The sequence below is a fragment of the Callithrix jacchus genome, chromosome 3, assembly GCF_049354715.1.
Source record: "Callithrix jacchus isolate 240 chromosome 3, calJac240_pri, whole genome shotgun sequence".
NCBI lineage: Eukaryota > Metazoa > Chordata > Mammalia > Primates > Cebidae > Callithrix > Callithrix jacchus.
This window is the reverse complement of record NC_133504.1, coordinates 191,000,982-191,022,629: the sequence shown is the minus strand read 5'-3', so window position 1 is coordinate 191,022,629 and position 21,648 is coordinate 191,000,982. Positions and strand designations below refer to the sequence as shown.

Sequence of the window (21,648 nt, the reverse complement as noted above, 5' to 3'; positions counted from 1 at the left end):
ACATAAGTGTTCAAATTAATTTGGTAGATACCTATGTGTGTAATGGCTGGATCATATGACATTTAGTTTTGAAAGAAACTGCCAAACTCAAAAAGTGGCTGTACCATTTTTCATTCCCACCAGTCAGAGTGCCTGTTGCTCCACACCCTTACCAACAAACGGTAATGTTAGGGGTTTTTGGTTTTTGATCTTAGTTGTTCTAATAGGTATGTAGTGGGATCGCATCATTGTTTTAACCTCCCCATCTTTCTGATACCATGAATTCTTCTCATCCTTCAAGTCTGTACACAAGCAGACTTCTTCCTTTCCTTGAGGAAAAAACCTCCTCTAGCTCTGTAATCAAGCAGGGGTCTGTCACGATGCTCTGAAGAGGATCCTTGACATCTTTCAGTCCAAGTACTGATCACAATATTGAACAGCCGAGGACCTGGATCCCCCTTTCCAGGAGCACCTCATACATGGAAAGTATGTAATACATGTGTGATTACTGAATGAGTGAGACTGAGGGGCACTGAAAGCACATCAATAATGAAAATTGAATACATATAATATACAGATTGCCACCGTTGACTAAACTCCCTCCTGCTTCTGCCTTGTGCATACATCCCTCCAATACTGATGAAGTGCTGCTACACAGAATGCACCACGATATGCAGCCCAGGGTTGGGCAGCAACACAAAATGAACTCACACACAAATCTGGCCTTCTGGGAGTCATTACTGTCTGTCATGATGTGTGTATCACACACACAAGTCACATGATGCAGGGTTCAAATGAACAGAATAAAAGGGTATCACAGGAGAATCTCCATGGCACTCTGAGGGAAGGAGACAGTACTTCAGGCCCTGGAGGAATGAGGCTGGGCAAATCAGCCTCACTGATGGCAAATTTCCAGGAAATGAGGAGCTAGGAAGCTGCCACAGAACCACATGTGTTTCTTCTGTAACCAACCTTCATGGCCCTTCAGCAAGGCCTCTCTGGAGGAGGTACCAGCCCGTGCCAAGCTTTCCACGGCCAATGCTCCCCATTGGTTGTGGCACTGTGCGCCAGCCAGATCTGAGAATGTCCGTTCATGTACATGGGGTCACGTTCCCAAACACATGAAATGCCGCCGTGCTTCTCTATGGGCCTCTGTGATAAAAGCAGTCATCAGACAGACTGCTGTGCCTAAACCCCATGAGCAAACACAGGCTCCCATGTGTCTACGTGAGCAATGAGCATATGCAGCACGTGAGCTACCAAAGACCAAGGGCAACCGAAGTGGCTGTGGTGGGAAGTGACAACTGATGAGAGCCTGAACATCTGGGAGGAAGCTGGGTCCCACTGGTCTGAGTGTGGGTGAGGCTTGTGGGTGGCCCCCAGCACACTGGGGGTGTGGATGAAAGTGTGGCTGTCACACGCCCATGAGAGCATCGAAGTCAGACATCACTCTAGCAAGCAGATATCATCACAGACTAACACCAGGTGCTAGCACCCAGGGGAACTGTGCCTTTCGAGGAAGAAGAATAGAGGTACGATCACTACCTGCAGGCATCCTCTACTGGGAGGGGCTAGACTCCCCATTACTCTCCTCCGGCAAGGAGCTGGCCACCAAGGCCGACAGCAAATGGTGATATCTGAATGTTTCTGCAGGTGAAAGCCTCAGAACCACCACACTCCTAATTTGTTGGAGTCAATCATGTTATTTGCATTACTTTAGCTGGTCCCCTCGTGTTGATCACCCATGACCATTTCATCTCCCAGGTCCATCAGTGTCCAGGGGTGGAGACCATGCCCATGTCTCCTGCGCACTCTGGAGCTGAGCAGAGAGCACACAGTGATGCAGGACTATTGTAAGTTCTCCAAACCAGGGAAATGGAAGCAAATTGGAATAATTTTCTTACAATTCTAATCTCCTCTAGGGCATACAAGTTTCTGCTGCTACTGTGAACATCAAAATGTATGGAAGTCACTTCTCAGCTGCCTGTGTAAATAAGCCCAGCCAAACCCCGCAGAGGAAGGTGGCTGTGCTCAGCTCCCATGGCTTGCTCTGGGCAGCCTGAGTCTCCCGTGAGTGGATGCAGGGAAACGTGCCAGCTGTGGGGACGGGGCACACCCCAGCATCTGTTTTCATTGTGAACTTGGTGTGTTTAAGCAAATAAGAGAACCTATCTAAAAACATTCAATGTTAACAGCCTTTATTTAACATTCAGTGAAAGCAAGGTGCTGAGGTGACGTCTTAACTCTACAATGTGGCGTTTGCTAAAATGTCAGTAGTTGTAAGTGAAACGCTACACAGGGAACAGTTTCAGCTCTGGGTGAAGGGGTTGCACTCAGGAGTACATGGCCCTGTTGCTTTTCTCCTAGGTAAGGTGTGGCCTGGGTATCTTCATCTGTTTACCTGGCGGAAGATCCAGAGGGAAGGTGCCACACTGGGGAGGTAGTGGAAATAACACAAAGGTGATGGCAGCCCTGCTTTTAATTTGCTGACTATGTCCTTGCAGCCTCTGGGATGAAGTGGAAGGAAAGTGATAGTCACAGCATCTTGGCCAGCCTGAGGGCACGCAGGCTCTCCTGGTCCTGAGAAAGCTGTGGCAGTGACCGTGCATGCCTTTCTGGGTGCCAGGCTGTATGAGGTGCCTGAGAGGTGCTGTGCAGAACAACCACACGGCACTCTGCCCTCTGGACACAGCCTCACAGGGGCACAACCCACAGTATCCTCACTGTGTCCCCAGCACCTACTACACAGCCCAGCACACTGGAGCAATTCACAAACGATGGTTGAATAAGATGAAAAACAAGTAATTTTCACAATAACCCAGCAAAGAAGGTGCTACTTTTATCATTTCATGAATGAGAAAAGAGAGGTTTCCATAAGTTAATTAACTTGCTAGAGTAACACTGCTAATGATTGAGCTGAGATTTGAACTCAGGTCTGCCCCAAGCCAAAGTTCTGTTGCCTCCAGAGGTCTCCTGAAATAACTTTTCTTGATACCAAAAAAAAGTGAAAACCACAACAAAAACACAGAAGAAGGCAGCTGGCATAGAGCCGAGTGAGGGCCACGGCAGCACACCTGCTATGGCACCTGGGCCAGGCTGATGCCCCTGTACTCGACCTAAGCAGCTTGTAGAGCCTGACCTGCAACCTGAAGGGCAATGTGGCCCTGACCCTATGTGGGGGTCCCTAAAGCCCTTGAATAGCTTGGATGGGCAGCCCCCTCTACCTGCTCTGCCCTGAATACACCCCCGCGGCCCCCTCATCCCCTAAAGCTTCTGCTCAGCTGCCCCTCCCCAACCTCTTTGACACTGCCTTCCTGAGGCTGGCAATCTCCCCCCACTACATATGCTCCACACATTTCACTACCCTCTGTATCGTTTCTCATTTCACATGCTTATTGGCTGTCTCATGCCCTCCATCCCCAAGACTGCATAGCGCAGGGGGCTTTTTTTTTGGGGGGAGGGGCAACAGAGTCTTACTCTGTCGCTCAGGCTGGAGTGCAGTGGTGTGATCTTGGCTCACTGCAACCCCTTCCTCCCAGGTTCAAATGATTCTCCTGCCTCAATTACAGGTGCCCGCCACCATGTCTGGTTAATTTTTGTATTTGTAGTAGAGACGGGGTTTCACCATGTTGGCCAGGCTGGTCTCAAACTCCTGACCTCAGATGATCCACCCACCTCAGCCTCCCAAAGTGCTGGGATTATAGGCATGAGACACTGTGCCTGACCAGGGCAGAGGTTTTCACCCATACAGTGTAAGCACCCTGAACAGCCTGGCACACAGGTGTTCAACAAACATCTGTGGAATAAATGACTATGAATGGAGAGTGGCAGGAAATGGAGTTGGAGAAGCAGGTGGGGTCAGACCACCCAAAGCCCTAAGAGCTAGGTGAGGAGACCAGACATGACTTATCCCCAGAGCTCTGGGAGCTACTGGAGACTTTAGGGACTGGAGCCACGGAGTTGGGCTTGCATTTCTGAGGCACTCTCCTGGCTGGAGGGATGAGAACAGGAAGGTGGATGGGGAGCTGGAAGGCTGGCACCAAGATGTGCAGATGACAGGAGTGGGACAGCTACACCAGGAGGCCCAAAGGCCTTGGTGCCCAGCCAGGTCCCCTGGGTTCCAGCCTGTGTGACCAGTTGAGCTGAGGAACCATCACCCCCACAGGGTAGCTCAGAGAAGCCAAAAGTTCTGGCTTAAAAATGGTGAAATTGTCCAGGCGAGGTGGCTCACACCTGTAAATGCCAGTACTTTGGAAGGCTAAGGTGGGCAGATCATTTGAGGTCAGGAGTTTGAGACCAGCCTGGCCAACATAGCAAAATCCCGTCTCTACTAAAAATACAAAATTTAGATGGGTGTGGTGGTGCATGTCTGTAATCCCAGCTACTCGGGAGGCTGAGGCAGGAGAATCTCCTGAACCTGGGAGGGAGAGGTTACAGTGAGCCAAGAATATGCCACTGCACCCCAGCCTGGGTGACACAGTGAGACTGAAAAGAAAAAAAAAGTGAAATCACTGTACCTTTTTCTTAAGATTCCCGAAGGAAAGCTGAATGAAGAGTGTTGAGGCTCGTAAGCATCTGCGTGGCATGGAAGCTGCTGGGAAAGAAGGTGCTCATGCCGTGGGCACCAAGGAGCAAGGATGAGCATCCTCAACCACAGCAGACGGCTAGAGAGAGAGGAGCCCTCTCCTCTGGGAAGAGGACAAGCCCCATGGTCAGAGAGGAAGGGCAGAGTCACACTAGGTCACCAGCAGGGCAGAGTGGGGACAGGGAGGAGCCACAAATACAGGCCAGGCCTCCTGGGGAAAGCACGAGTCTCTGCCAAGCAGGGCTGGCAGGAGCCTGGGGCCTGCAGCTCCCCAGGGGTCAGCAAGGCTGTGGTCACTGTGCTGGGCAGCGTGACTCAAAGAGAGCCAGGCTCCTCCACCTGCTGGCCTTTGGCCCTGACGATCCATTTTAAACTGCGGGTCCCAATTCCTTAGTGGGTCACAAACAGCACTTCCAAAGGTGAACTGAATAGAGAGAAAATAGCAATGTGCACTGCACACAGCGAACCTGCTCTGTGTACGCCCCAGTCAAGAGGCAATGCAGAGAAACTATTAGAACTCTCCTCTTCCCACTGTGAGGTGATGGACGGAATGAGGGGATGGCTCAGTTTACTCTAGATGGAAATAGGAAAATAATAAATCATTCAAAATAATGAAGTATAAAGATTTTTAAAGTTCATTTGGGTTTCAAATAGTGGTGTAGGTTTAGCAGTAATTATGTGATTTATGAACACCTTGCTAATAAATTTTTTACAGATATTTAAATTACATGGAAGGAGTACTCATCACCAAAGCAGAAAAATAAGACAGAATAATGTAAAGGCCTTGAGTAGAATTACTTCAAAACAGTACTTACATCATTCATGCGGGTAATGAAAGCGGAACCTAAAGACTACATCGGGAAAGAAAGGCCTCTTCATGTGGGGTGCAGTCTGTGCCCTGAAGAAAATTTTATAAGAATATCCAGGAAATAACAACTTATGAATGGCTGGTGCTTTGGTAGACAGAATAAAATACAGAATAAAAGCACTGCCCAGAACTGAAAAGGTAAGCAATAAACAGCTCTTTCACTTTTTTTTTGGTACATTCAAAGGGATTTGTTAAATTAAACTGATGCATGGAACAGGTTTAAAATTTGTAACCCTTATTTCTGCTGACGGTAGGAATAGAATAATTTGCCACTAGGTCAGAGCACGGTGGCTCAGGCCTGTAATCCCAGCACTTTGGGAGACCACGGTGAGTGAATCACCTGAGGTGAGGAGTTCAAGACCAGCCTGGCCAACATGGGGAAACCCCATCTCTACTGAAAATACAAAAATTAGCCAGGTGTGGTGGTTGTATATCTAATCCCAGCTACTTGGGAGGCTGAGGCACGAGAACTGCTTGAACCAGGGAGGCGGAGGTTGCAGTGAGCCAAGATGGCACCACTGCTCTCCAGCCTGGGTAACAGAGTGAGATTCTGTCTCAGAAACAAAACAACCACAAAATTGCCACTTGTGGAGGACAAAGGCTGTTTGGGGCCATGCAACACTTTCTTTTCCATTTTGTTTAGAAAATGGCACTTGGATCTTCATGATGGTGCCCACCACCTGCCGCCTTTAAGCCAACCAGCGGACCTCATCATCAGGCCATAGAGACACAGGGAGACACTTGCCAAGGGACGTGCGAGACACGCTTTTTCATCCTTCGGTGAAGCTGCATCAGATGCTCCGCATCCCCACTGGATAGAAACCCAGCAAGCACTGCCCAGGCCTGGGACATGCGGGAAGGCTGTGCAAGAGAGAGGCCGAGGAAAGGGCAGAGAGAAGCTGGGTGCACCCATTTAAAGTAGGCTGCCAGATCAAACTCTCCCTGAAGCTAGCCCTTCTTCAGCCTTCTAGGTCAGGTAAGCTGAGACATACCCTAATTGTCTAGGTCAGCTGAGTTTGGTTTTGTGCAATCTGCAACTAAAAGTCTGCCTGAACACATAGATTGCGGTTTTTTAACCTCCAGTTTAGGGAAAGCATGTGGGGAAAGTGCTTGGTCAGTGTGGCATTCACAGCTGGCTGATTCAGAGCTCTGCTACTCTCCCCTCTCTGTCCTTCTCCCCCCACTCACATTTCTCCTTCCCAAGGTATCTGGTGTGGTGGATGATGATGCAGGGAGCCTACATACCCCCTGGCACCCGAAGGGAGGGTGTGTCCGCAGTTGTGGCCACCCTGCCCTTGTGGGTCTTGGCTTCCCATGTCCTTGCCCCGTCTGCTTTGTTGGTGAAATGTCCATGAAGGGCTGCAGTGCATTCTGTGCTCTCAGCATGGCCAGCATCTGACATATGTCCTCTGCCAACTGGTCTTTGGCACTGGCTCTGGCAACACTGCTACCTCCTGAAGCTCAGTGGCACCCTCCCTATGGACCTGGCTCTCCATGGACCAGTGAGAACCAGGAAAACATGGGCAGGGCCTTGGTTTCCACACCAGGGGAGTGCAAGACCCAGGGACCACAGTAGCTCCCAGCCCCCTCTCAGGCTCCTTGGAGAGCATTGCTTCCGCCCCCTTGGGCTTGGCGTTCTTAACGTCTGCGACCAAGCCTGTGGGGTGCTGCCTTCCCCTCCTCTGGCTTTCCACCCCCACTCTGAGTCTCTAACCCAGAGGGGCTGGAGGAAGTCAGAGCCTTTCGAAGACTCTTTTAGTGTGCTCAGCTCTGGATTCTGCTCTCATGCTCTCCCCCTCAGCACCTCTTCCAAGCCAAGGAGGTACCCTCTCCCTCCTGTGAAGTGGGTCTCTAGCATCCTCTCTACTCAATGGCTTCCTTTATAATGCTAAACTCTAAAAATACAAGGCTTTGAGTCTTGATATTTAAAAGGAAGCTTCTGAAATTCAAAAATTAACAAAACAAAACACTTTTTGATCTCTCATGCCGATACTTTCCTTGTTTCTGCTGTGCTCTTTCACAAGTTCTAGTTGAAAGCCAGAGTGGAACACTGATTCCTTTATTCTAAGCTGTAGCTCCCTCTCCCTCTGAAGGAACAGACGCCTCAGCCCCACTTGCAGGCAGTCTCTAAGTAGCAAGAGGTGCTGGGAATAAAATATGCAGTGGATGGTTTCTCAAAACTACCCCTGTGCTATCAAGTATTGTGTTCGATTAAAGCTGCCAATAAGGAGAATTCTGCTTCCAGGAAGCTTGTGTAAACACTTTCCTTATCCCTTTCCCAAGACACAATTAAAACCCTGGGCAAGTATAAGTGACTCAGAAAGCTGGAGAAAATAAAGCAGACTGGCCAGGGACCATGAAACTCAAAGCATTCCACAGAGGTGAGGCCAGGTTTCTTTTTGTCTAATGTATCCCAGACAAGCCAGTAGGCTGGAAATGCCAATAACCACAGACAAAAACAACAACAAAACACAACAAAAACCAAAACCTAACAAAAGCCTGCTCTCACTAGTCAAACGACCAGGAAAAGGACAGCCTTGCGAGAAAGAAAACCTTTAGACAATAACTATTCTACTCCAGCCAAACACCACACAAAAACCCGTGTTTTGTTTTGTTTTGTTTTTCAACCCCCCACCCCCACCCCCGCCATCCTTGATACCTAGCCAAGATGTTTTTGGAAATTTTCCATCTACGGAATCCTCACCCTCTCTGTCGGCTATAATTCTCCAGCTGCCCCTGCGGTATTTGGAGTTGAGTTTAATCTCTCTCCCCTATTGCTATAATCTTCAGTAAACTCTCCCTTGCATGTTTAACTCTGATGCAATATTTTTTTTGGACAAACTATAACATGTCAAAATATATGGGTTAAAGCTAGAGCAGTGCGGAGAGGAAAATTTATAGCACTAAAAATGCATACATGAGAAAAAAGAAAAAGTCTCAAAGCAATAATCTAAGCTTATACCTAAGGAGCCTAGAAAAAGAAACGCAAAATAAACCCAAATCAAGCAGAAAAAAGAAATAATATGGAAATCAACAAGCTGAAAATAGAAAAATAATAGAGAAAATCAATGAAAAGATCATTAAAACTGACAAAACTCTCAGTAGACAGACACAGAAAAAACAGAATATACAAATTATTAATATCAGAAATGAAACAGGGACTATCACTACAGACCCTACAGACATCAAAAGGATAAGGAAATGTTACAAACAACTATACACACGTAAATTTCACAACTTAGACAAAATGTACCAATTCTTCAAAAAACACAACTGAAATTCACCAAATATGAAAGAGATAATATGAGCAACTGTGTAACTACTAAGAAAATTGAACTCATAATTTTAAAACTCGCCAAAAATAAATATCTAGGTCTAGATGATTTCATTAGAGGATTCTATCAAATATTGACAGAAGAACTAACACCAGTTCCACATGATATCTCCCAGAAAGTACAAGAGGAAGGAACACTTCTCAATTCATTTAATGAAAGTAGGAGCACGCTGATACCAAAACCAGATAAAGACAGATTAACATCCCTCATAAATATACACATAAAATCCTTTAATAAACATTAGCATACAGAATTCAGCAATATATTTAAAAATATATGATCCAACAATTGACCTGTGCACACTTATCCCAGAAAAATGAAGACTTAAGTATACACAAAAACCTGTACATGAATGTCTACAGCAACCTTATTTTAATAGCCAAAAACTAGAAACAACCTAGATGTCCTTCAAAACTAAAGTAAAACTCATACCCAGGAACTCCAGGTGGTAACAAATTGCCCATAGGGAACTTAGTATCTGTCTTCAAAATATCATATATTTTAAATATATTATTTAAATATATTCTTTTGAACAACTAATAACTTGCTTTAAAATTGTGAAAAGGGTCTTCTATAAAATACACATTCACTGTTAAAAATATTCTTAAGAGGACTCTTATCTTTACTAGAAGAATTCATTCATTGTATTCATCAAAATCCTGCCATGTGCCAGCTATTATGAAAAATGCTAGTTCTTCACACACATAACCTACAAATAATATTTAAATAATATATAAACTATTGGAGGAAATTCCTTTACCTAGTGAATATAGGCTGTAAGAATGAATGCTGGCCGGGAGTGGTGGCTCACACCTGTAATCCTAGCACTTTAAGAGGCCGAGGTGGGTGGATCACGAGGTTAGGAGATCCAGATCATCCTGGCTAACATGGTGAAACCCTGTCTCTACTAAAAATTAAAAAAAAAAAAATTAGCTGGGTGTGGTGGCATGCGCCTGTAGTTCCATCTATTCTGGAGGCTGAGGCAGGAGAACAGCTTGAACCTGGGAGGCAGAGGTTGCAGTGAGCCGAGATCACACCACTGCACTCCAGTCTGGGTGACAGAGCAAGACTCTGTCTCAAAAAAAAAAAGAATGCTGTGTATTTTCCGTAAACTTGCCCCCCAATAATCCGTTAGTTATATTTAGCACTCGATAACTAAGATGTAAGTCCCTGGTTTTACTCTTTCTTTCAATAACATTTAGGGATTACCTATCAATTGGTAGACACCATGCTTGTTTCTTGTAATAAAATATTGAAAAAATTCAAGGAGCCTACAGTAGAGGGAAGGCAATCACTAGCAATGGAAAAATGACCACGTTAGGTAGTCAACGACCTGGGAATACACATCTATAATGAAACTACAGTAAGTTAAGACTGTGTAAGAATATGGAAATAGACCAAAGGCACAGAATTGAGAGCCCAGAAACAGACCTGTGCATTTGCTGGAATTTGCAAATGACAGAGGCACTACAAATCACTGTAGTTCCCCCTTTTTTTTTTTTTGAGACAGATTTTCACTCTTGTTACCCAGGCTGGAGTGCAATGGCGCGATCTCAGCTCATGGCAACCTCCGCCTCCTGGGTTCAGGCAATTCTCCTGCCTCAGCCTCCCGAGTAGCTGGGATTACAGGCGTGCGTCACCATGCCCAGCTAATTTTTCGTATTTTTAGTAGAGACAGGGTTTCACCATGTTGACCAGGATGGTCTCGATCTCTTGACCTGGTGATCCACCCGCCTCGGCCTCCCAAAGTACTGGGATTACAGGCGTGAGCCACCGCGCCCGGCCCTACTGTAGTTCTTATAATAACAATAGTTAAAACAAACAGTTACCCAAATGGAAAAATAATCAGATCTCTACGTCACACCTATATATAAATAAATTCCAAGGAAGTTAAAGACTCAATGTAAAAAGTAACTTTATTAAGAAAGAATTTGCTATCACAGAACACTATAGATGAAAAAAAAGAGAGAATTTGAGTATCTTTATGATCTCTAAGTAAGAAAGGGTTCCTTAAATGAGACACAAAAAAGGTAAAAACTTTAAAGAAAAAGACTACAGAGTTGGGCGAGGTGGCGCACACCTGTAATCCTAGCACTTTGGGAGGCTGAGGTGGGTGAATCACCTGAGGTCAGGAGTTCAAGACCAGCCTGGCTATCATGGTGAAACCCCATCTTAAAAAAAAAAAAAAAAAAAGACTACAAATTTGACAGTATTTTTAAAAAATCTGTAAATCAAGGACATAGAATCCAATCTGAGAAAAACAAAGCAACCATCAACTGGGAGAAGATATTTATGTAAGTGAACAAGACTAGTATTCATAACACCTAAAGAATTTTTACAAATTAATAAGAAAAAGACAAGCCACTAAACTTAAAATGGGCAAAAGAGAAAGCGAGTCACTGAAAAAACTCAAATGACAAATAAACATAAAAATACACTGACTCTCATGAGCAGTTAATGTGAATTAAGCCACAATAAGATATCAATTCACATCAAACTGGCAAAAACTTAAAAATTTGGTAACAACAAGTACGGTGGTCTATTGGGTAATGAGGTCTCTATCACACTGCAGGTGAGAATGTGAGTCGGTCCACTCACGTGGAGGATGTTTAGTGATGTGAGGAGTGTTGAATACCAGCATATCCTATGGTGAGGCAATACTGGCGAAGTGCTAGAGAAACCCTCGCACATGTTCAAGAATATTCATCTCAGCATTTATTTTTTTCCTTGCAGCATTGTTTTTTATAGTGAAATAATGGAAACAACCTAGTATATCTGCACAATGACATACTATGTAGCAGCCAAGATGAATAATTTAGAGCTGCATCTGTCAACATAGATAAATCTCAAAAACATACTGTTGAGTGAAAACAGTGAATTTCTAAGTACAATAGGCTATCATTTATATAAACTTTAAAATAGCAAAAAAAAATACCATCTATCATTTAAGGAAATATATGCATTTAAGAAAATATAAATAAATAAATAAAGGCAAGCATTAAAATGGGATGATAAAGACTAAATTTAGAATAGAAAAGGGAACTGAACTGGGAAGAACAGACTTGAGAAAGGATAAACAGGGACGTTAAATGTACTAGAGCAGGTGAGGTGCATGCCTCAAGCCTGTAATCCCAGCACTTTGTGAGGCTGAGGCGGGCAGATCATCTGAGGTCAGGAGTTTTAGACCAGTCTGGCTAACATGGTGAAACCCCGTTTCTACTAAAAATACAAAAAAGTAGTCAGGTGTGGTGGTGCGTGCCTGTAATCCCAGCTACTTGGGAGGCTGAGGCAGGGGAATCACTTGAACTCAGGAGGTGGAGGTTGCAGTGAGCCAAGATCCTGCCATTGCACTCCAGCTTGGTCAACAAGAACAAAACTCCATCTCAAAAAAAAAAATGTACTCAAGTAATTTTGAAGCTCTTAAGCTGAATGATGGATACACACATATTCATCGTATTGGGCTCCATGCCTTGTTACTAGGAAAAGGGGTATCTCACTGAGCTCTGGTGTGGGGAGGGGCAGGCAGCCAGAGGCAGAAGAGTTAAACAAGGCTTTTGAGGACACATCTCCTGCACTGAAACCAGAACTAACAGGCAGCAGCCAGGCCAAGAAAGCTGGGCTGAAAGATGTGCTCCGGGATCTAGGGGCAGAAAAAGTTTCTTGACAGAGGTAACCACAGCTATGGCTTGAAGGCAGGGGATAGGATGAGGAATCAAGTATCAGTGCTTTGATAATTATATGAAAGCATGATCATAACAGGACAAAGTGTTAATGTGACTGCAACCCAGCTACATACTAGAAGCACAAACACGCTGATGCAACAGTGAACATATATTTAGGGGAAAACTAAGGGGGAGAAAGACTCATCAACAAAGGAGCAAATGTCCAGCTAACTAATCTGTAGATTTCAACATTCCCAGTGAATACAGCTGTAACATTTTAAAAATTAAATACTATGCTGCAAGAAAAATGAGAACTAAAGAATTCATAAAAATACAAAGTCAAAGGTCACATATTTTGAATTACATAATGTTGATAAATTCTGAGCCAGCATCATGAGTGGCACTGTAGTGAAATAAGGACATGGACAAAACTGGGCCTGCTGATGTAGAAACATTAGGAGAGACATCAAAGCCATGTGTGATAAGGAGGTATTGGATTTAAAAATGTGGCTCCTGGCAGTGCAGTGAGAACAAAGGTCCTCAACACCTTCTCAGGAGGAGGCCTTCATAGAAAATGATAGTTCAAAACCAGGATTGACAAGATGATCCCCAAAGTATCCGAGTTGGGGAAAGAGGAGGATTTAAACAAACAAAAGACTCCATGACCAATTCATGCCCAGGGTGCAGAGGGTGACAGTCCAGCATGGGGAACAGGCTTGGCTCACATTGTCAACAGGCCATAACACTGATCATGACCCCAAACCAGATGACTTTGAGACACTGAAAGACAGTTCAAGAGTAGATCACACATCCAGTTTTTCATTCAGTACACACTTGGTGCCTACTACGTTCCAGTGCAGAGCCAGGCCTGGAGAAGTGTCAGTGAAGCCCTCAGAAAGGGCTAGAAAGGGCTCCCATTGTCATGGAATTTGCAGTCCGGTGAGATGAACAGAAGAACAGGATGCTGTACTATAGTGTAATAAGCACTATGATAGAGCACACACAGGGAATACCTCAGGGGACAACAGACTGGGCTTCTAATAAAGCAAACACTAAACTACAGCAATCAGTGAGCTAGACAATATAGTAATAGAAACGATTTAAACGTAAACAGAAAAAAAATCTAAAGAATAAAAGTGAGTTTCAGGGAGCTATGGACAAATTCAGTGAGCGATGGGACAAAATGATCTAATATATGTAATTCTGAGTGGAGTCCCTGGAGGAGAGGGGAGAAAAGGAGGACCATTAACAAGTGTGTAAATAAATAATCACCAATAAATTTTCAGATTTGATGAAAAGTATAAACCAAAAATCGAAGAAACTCAGTGAATCCCAAATACAATAAACATGATGGCATATCATAATCAGATTTTTCAAAAATAGTGATAAGAAAAAAAAAGCTAAAAAGCAGCAAAGAAAAAAGACACATTATGTAAGGATAGTGATGACAGACTTCTATCAAACAACGTGAGAAGGAAGTAACATCTTCAAAATACTAAGAAAGAAAAGCCTTTTGAGAATTTTTATACCATACAAAAATAACTTTTTTTTTGTTGTATTCTAAGGTGTTGTTTTTATAGTCTTCTCTTCTTTTTTTATTGCATTTTAGGTTTTGGGGTACATGTGAAGAACATGCAAGATTGTTGCATAGGTACACACATGGCAGCGTGATTTGCTGCCTTCCTCCCCTTTTGGCATTTCTCCCCATGCTATCTCTCCCCGACTCCCCACCCCCCGCTGTCCCTCCCCTATTTCCCCCCAATAGACCCCAGTGTGTGATGCTCCCTCTCTGTCAAAAATAACTTTCAAAAACCAAAGGTGAGGGGTGGGCATGGTGGCTCAGGTCTGTAATCCCAGAACTTTGGGAGGCTGAGGCAGGCAGATGACTTGAGCTCAGGAGTTCAAGACCAGTCTGGGAAACATGGTGAAACCCTATCTCTACAAAAATTAGCCGGGCACAGTGGTACACGCCTGTAGTCCCAGCTACTCAGGAGGCTGAGTCAGGAGAATCCCTTGCATCTGGGAGACAGAGGTTTCCATGAGCCAAGATCACACCACTGCACTCCAGCATGGGTGACAGGAGTGAAACCCTATCTCAAAACAAATACACCCAAAACAAAAAACAAAACCAAAGGTGAAATAAAGACATTTCCAGGCCTACAAAAGCCAGGGGGATTCATCAATGGCAGACCGACCACACAGGAAATGTTAAAGAATATCCTTTAGGCAGAAGGACAATGATGCTAACAAGAAATCTGGTTGTGAACAGGGAAAATGAGAGCACTGGAAACAGTAACTACATGGGTAGATAGATAGGATTTTTCTTATTAATTATTGAAATCTATGTTGTCCAGGCTGATCTTGAACTCCTGGCTAAAAGGATATAGGATAGCAAGACCTCATTTCTAAAAAAAATTAAGAAGTTTGGCAGGCACAGTGGCACACATCTGTGGTCCTAGCTACTGTGGAGGCAAAAGGATCACGTAAGCCCAGAAGTTGAAGGCTGCAGTTAGCTAATGATTACACCACTACACCCCGGCGTGGGTAACAGAGTGAGACCCCGTGTCTACAAAGAGAGAGAGAGACAGAGAGACACAGACACAAACACATACACACATGCACACACACACACAAATAGTTTAAAAGTAAAAGAACAGAAAATACTGGCTGGGTGTGGTGGCTCACGCCTATAATCCCAGTACTTTGGGAGGCTGGGGTGGGTGGATCATGATGTCAGGAGATGAAGACCATCCTGGCCAACATGGTGAAACCCCACCTCTACTAAAATACAAAAAGTTTGCCGGGCATGGTGGCGCATGCCTGTAGTCCCAGCTACTCAGGAGGCTGAGGCAGGGGAATCACTTGAGCCTGGGAGCTGAAGATTGCAGTGAACCAAGATCACACCACTACACTCCACCATGGCAACAGAGCGAGACACTGTCTCAAAAAAAAAGAGGCCAGGTGTGGTTACTTACACCTGTGATCCCAGCACTTTGGGAGGCCGAGGCAGGTGGATCACAAGTTCAGGAGTTCGAGATCAGCCTGGCCAACACAGTGAAACCCCATCTCTACTAAAAATATAAAAAATTAGCTGGGCATGGTGGCACGTGCCTGTAATCCCAGCTACTCAGGAGGCTGAGACAGGAGAATCATTTGAACCCAGGAGGCGGGGGTTGCAGTGAGCCGAGATTGTGCCATTGCACTCCAGCCTGAGCAACAGGGTGAGACTTTGTCTCAAAAAAAATAAAAAAAGAATAGAAAATACCATGCTAACATTATTCAAGGAAAACTGGAATGGTTAACATTAATATTAAATTATATTTTTATTAATTGCACTGTTTCCAAAATTATTATAACATTTTATTAGCTAATATTAAATTAATATTTTAATATTAGACAAAATGGATTTCAAAGTAAAGAACAATACCAGGGATAAAAAGGTTATTTTATCAAAATAAAGAGGTCAGTGCTCCCAAGACTGAGTCCTAGATTCAAGGTAATCCCAATGAAAATCTCAGATATTTTGTAGAAATTGACAAACTGCTGATTATAAAGTTCATATGAAAATGCAAAAGACCAAAGACCCAAAACAACCTTTTTTTTTTTTAAAGAAAAGAGCAACGTTGGAGGACTTACATGCCCCAATTTAAAACCTTACTCAAAAGCTACAATAATAAAGACAGTGCATTGCTGGTTTGATAGGTGTATAGATCAAGCAGATCAGATTCGGAGTATAGAAGTAAACCCTTCTACTGACAGTAAATTCATTTTAGACAAAGGTGCCAAGGTAATTAAATGGGGGAAAAGGTGGTCTTTTCAAGAAACGGTGGTGGGACAATTGGATCTCCACTTTAAGAAAGATGATGTTAAACACTAGCTTTACACCATATACAAAAGACAATTCAAAATGGCTCATAGCTCTAAATGTAAACCACAAAACTATATGTCTCGAAAAAAATGTAGAAAAAATATTTGTGATCTCAGTTTAGTCAAAGGTTTCTTAGATACAATATCAAAGCATGATACATGTACGAACTTGCTGATAAATCAGAATTCATTAACACTTAAAACTTCTGCTCTTCAAAAGATGGTGTCAAAAGAATGAGAAGACAAGCCAGATTGGAAGAAAATATCTGCCAAGAATATACCTGATAAAGAACTATCTAGAATATACACAGTACTCTCAAAACTGAATAAGAAAATAAGCAGTCCCCTTAAAATATGCAGATCTGACTAGATGCTTCACTGAAAAAGAAAAACGAATGGCAAATTAGCACATGTAAGGACTCTCACCAGCAGTCATTAGGGTAATACAATTAAAATTGGCCTAAAACTGCAATAAGAAACCACACAATACATCTATCGGAATGGCTCAAATTAGAAAGACTGGCCATATCAAATGCTGCTGGAAGTGTAGAAGAAGAATTCAGTGCCTGTAGGAATGTCAAATGGTAGAACCACTTTGGAAAAACAGTTTGGCAGTTGCTTAAAAGGTGAAACCCACACCTACAATATGACCTAGCTTCTTGACTTCTTGGTATTTACCCAAGGGAAAAAAAGTGTGTATCCATATAAGGATGTGCAGTTGTTGGGATTTGCTTGGGTTGGCTGGCAGAATATTAGGGAAATATTAGGGAAAGTTAGAAGATCATAGTCTCAAACCTTTTGGAAGGCTGAAAGGTTTTAATGGAATGGGCTGAAGGCAGCCAGTTCATTATGCTAAACTTTGTCATAGGGTAAAAGATTAGGATAATAAAAACTTCCCTGGTTAAGTCTGTTTACTCATGTAAACTCTGCACCGATGGTCCTCTTGGGGGGAGGTCGAAGGGGAATTACCTGTTAATGGTGTTTATTCCAGGCCCTGGAACCAAGACCCTTTGTCATTTGTAAAACCACTCTTTTAACCATGTTAATTATCAGCAAGTGTGCTGACTTAGAACTTCTGTTATTAAATCCATACTGAATAAATGTGAGGAGGAGCAGCAAGCGGTGGCTGGTTGGCTCGCAATCACCCTCTGAAAGCAGCCGACGACCATCCCTAGCCCACTCAGATTCACTGTATTCTGGTGTTTGTGAGTGCATTTTATTCACCTGTCGTTGAGTCAGGGTCTGCAGGACAGACCTTTGCAGGTGGTGATCAACATCTCAGGTGGTGACCGCAATGTGACACTTGTCACAGCTGGTGCCCGAATGGGGACCAACTGATGTGATACTCGTCATATGCACTGAATGTATGTAGTAATATCCCAAACTGAGTCATATCCCCAAACTGGAAACAACCCAAATACTGACCAACAGATGGATTTATAAACAATGTGGAGTACACAGATTCAATGGAATACTACCAAGCAATAAAAAGAAATGAGCTACTGACAGACAGACCAACATGGCTGAGGCTCACAATAACAACGGTGTGAAAGGAGCTCTGAAAGGAGTCCATGCTGTGTGGCTCCATTCACAGAGGTTTCCAGAAAGTGTGAACTAATCTATAGTGGCAAACAGAAAGCCAGTGGTTGCCAAGGACGTGGGTAAAGGTAGACAGGTAGGGAGGGAGATATTACAAAGAGACACAAGGATACTTTCACACAACTGGTAGCAATGACTCTTTTTTTCTTCTTTTTAAAATCTCCATATAAAGAACCAGAAGCAATAACTTTCTCTTGGGGATGGGGGTGTGCATGAGAAAATTAGCTTTCTGAAAATACTGAAAACCAGCTATAACTTATTATTTTTTTTTTTGAGATGGTGTCTCACTCTGTCACCAGGCTGGAGTGCAGTGGTGTGATCTTCTCTTAGACTCAAGCAATCCTCCCACTTCAGCTTCTTGAGTAGCTGGAACCATAGGTGTGCACTACCATGCCCAGCTAATTCTCTGTATTTTTGGTAGAGATGGGGTTTCACCATGTTGCCCAGGCTGGTTTTGAACTCCTGAGCTCAAGAGATCCACCTGCCTCGGCCTCCCAAAGTGCTGGGATTATAGGCATGAACCATTGTGTCTGGCCCGATTTTTTTTTTAAGAGACAAGGTTTTGCTCTGTCACCCAGGGTGAAGTGCTGTGGTGTGATTACAACTTGCTGCAGCCTGGAACTCCTGGGCTCAAGTGATCCTCCTGCCTCAGCCTCCCAAGTAGCTACCATGCTCAGCTAATTTAAAGCATTTTAAAATTTACATAGAGATAGGATCTTGCTATGCTGCCCAGGCTAATAATCTGATTTTTAAAAATATTAGTCAACTGTATTTTGTGCACTTTAAGCAAAAAAAAAAAAAAAAAAAAGAGAGAGAGAGAAAGTAATTGAAATTGTAGACATTTTATGGAATTATAATGTACCTTACATAGTATTTTATTAAATAATACTGGATTCAAGTTTTATGTGTAAGAAAGTAAAGGACAAATGTTCTACGAGAAAACAGAGGTGAGTATTTAAAAAATTTTGGAGCTAAGGGCAGCCTGTCTAAGATGACACTAAGACAGAAACAATAAGGGATGTTGGTACAGGGGAAAGTCAACATAGAGATTGGAAAAGCTCTGCCACACATTTCTCAGGGTAGAGACAGGAGCTGAGAGCATTTGGAAGGCAATCTAATAAAAGCTATTAAAAGTAAAAATGTAATATCCTCTGTACCCAGTACAGTAATTATTAATTCCATATCTGAAAATCTGTCCAATAAAAATACAAGTACCAATACAACAGGACATACATACATGGTGTTCATTGAAGCTTTACTCTTAGAGGGCAACAGCACAACACACCCACGTGTGGAACACACACAGCTAGAGTGGGACAGGGCTCTCTCGGGTGAGCTGCAGGGAGTCCCATAAGCTGTTGCTGAGAGCAAAAAGCAAGAGGCAGGAAAGGAAAATTCTAAATGTGTAAACTAAATAATGACAAAGTTAGTACGTCTCTGTGTGTATATGTACAGAGACATATGGGCCTGTATGAAATTATATAATAAGTCAGAAGGAAAATATGGATATACAAGCTCTAGGCTACTGTCATGGGCTACCAAGAGCACTGGGATTGAGGGTGGAGGGCTGACGTATGTGGGTGTGAGAGGAGTGTCTACAATAAAAACAGCATATATAATGTGATTCCATTTATGTAAATGTGTGTGTGAATAAAGAGCTACATCAGAGGATGGTCACAAAAATGTTAATGATGGCTACAGTGAGGATATGGAGTTTTGAGTGACTTTTTAATTTGTTATTTGCATTTTTATATATTGTTTGAATTCTTTAGAAATATCATGTTATTTGTATAATTTTAAAAAGTCATTTTAAGTATGGCAAACTAGAATATATATATCTTAAAAAGTAAAAGGCAAAAGAAAACTGGAGAAAAATAATTCAACATTTTATGAAGGGTTAATCTTTATTATATAAAGAGCTTTTCCATAACAATAGGAAAAAATAAACATCCTCCAAAGAAATGGGCAAATGACAGGAACAGGCAATTCAAAGAAGAATAATTGCTTTATATAGTCAACCTCACCAAATATTTAAAGAAATGGAAATTGAAAAAATGAGTCAGGAAAGTAACCAAAATGAACACTCCTTGTGTTGGCAAGGATTAGGAGACCAAGCATTTCACACACTATGTGGTGGGAATGCTATTTTTGGTGGGGAGGCTAATTTGGCAATGTAAAGCCTTAAAAATACATATATACTGTGACTTAGAAATTCTCTCTCTAGGAATTTATGCCACAGAAATCAACAGAAAAAAAGGACCAAAAATGTTTATGGTATTGGTATTGCTATTGAAGTTGGTATGGTACTGCTAAGGTAAAGTACAAGTGTGTTTATGGTATCTCTATAAAGTAATTAAAACTGCAAGCAATCTAAATGACCATCAATATGGGTAGCCATTACATGCAATACAATGCAGCTGTTAAAATGATGACACAGACTTCCAGGTCATGGCTGAACGCACATGCTTTGTTTATATCCCATCTCTCCAAACATTCAACTGAAATAACAGAAAAATGAACAGGTAAAGTTAGAGCATCACTGAGAACCTGGGAGGAGTGCTACTCGCAAACCAGACTTTAAGAAACCTCTGGAAGAGAATAAAAGACAGCAAGAGATTAACTGAAGATGTAATGGAAAAAGAAACTTATAACTCCGTCAAAGCAAAAGCAAGGACTTCTACCAAAAGTTTCTCAGCAGAATTCCTAAATAACTCCTAGATAAGAAGTATCAACTAAGAGAAAACGACAGCAGTTGTGGTTGGTTGAGAAATCAGCTGAAGGGCAGCGTGGCAGCAGCGCCTGCATTCAGAGGAGATGGCACTGGTATTCATACCAATATCGATGTTGGTGTTGGTATTTGCATTAGTATTGCTGCTACTGCTACTCTACACTAGATAAAGACCCCAGAAGAGCTCCCGAAAGTGTAAGGCAGACACGGCTGCAACCCAAGAGCTGACTGACCAAGCGTGGACGTCCTTGCACCCAAGAGCTGACTGACCAAGAGTGGATGTCCTTGCACCCAAGAGGCCACACGATCAGGGCAAACTCACCCCATCCCAGCCTCTCTTCCTCTTCCCCACACAGTCCCTCTGCCTGCACGCACTCGGTATACCATATATGCAAATGCCTGGATGAAGGCCTGACCATTAATGAAAGGAGCCCATGGATAGACACAGGTTATGGAGGGAAGGGAAAGATGACTAACATTTGCTTATTTCTGTGAGCCTCCACATACCTGTATTTATTTACCATGAATATATATTTATATATATTAGTGTGTACTTAAATCATTCATGTATTTAATTCATATATTTAAATCTAAATATAGATTCAAATCAATATTTGTTAATGTATAATGATATCAAGAGATGTTAAAATAAAAATAGCATGGCTTTATTTTTGTACAAAAAATTGTATTTTATAGATCTATGTGCTTAGCAAAAAGTGTGGAAAGGTAGACAGCACAATTCTGTATGGCGGATAACGAGTGACTTTTTATCAGTTTGTATTTCTTTTCTGTATCTAAGAAACTTTTCTGTAATGAGAAAATGAGCCTTTTTTAGTTCAAAATACAGACCCATTTAAAAAGTTAGTTGCTTTAAGCGTTATTAAAGCTGCACCAGAAGTCCGAAGGCATTTATGGCTTTTTTTGTTCATCAGAGATAGAGCTTCAACAAACACCAAAAACTGGTGCTGGTCATCATAGCACCAGACACTTTAACACATTTCTGGAGATCAGAAACCACTTGCCTG

The 21,648-nt window shown here is 42.8% G+C and overlaps 1 protein-coding gene across 4 annotated transcripts in view; it reads right to left on the bottom strand.

Annotated features, from left to right (window-relative positions):
* Positions 1 to 21,648, bottom strand: part of POLN (DNA polymerase nu) — a 161,537-nt gene that overhangs the window by 52,561 nt on the left and 87,328 nt on the right. The window lies entirely within an intron of this gene.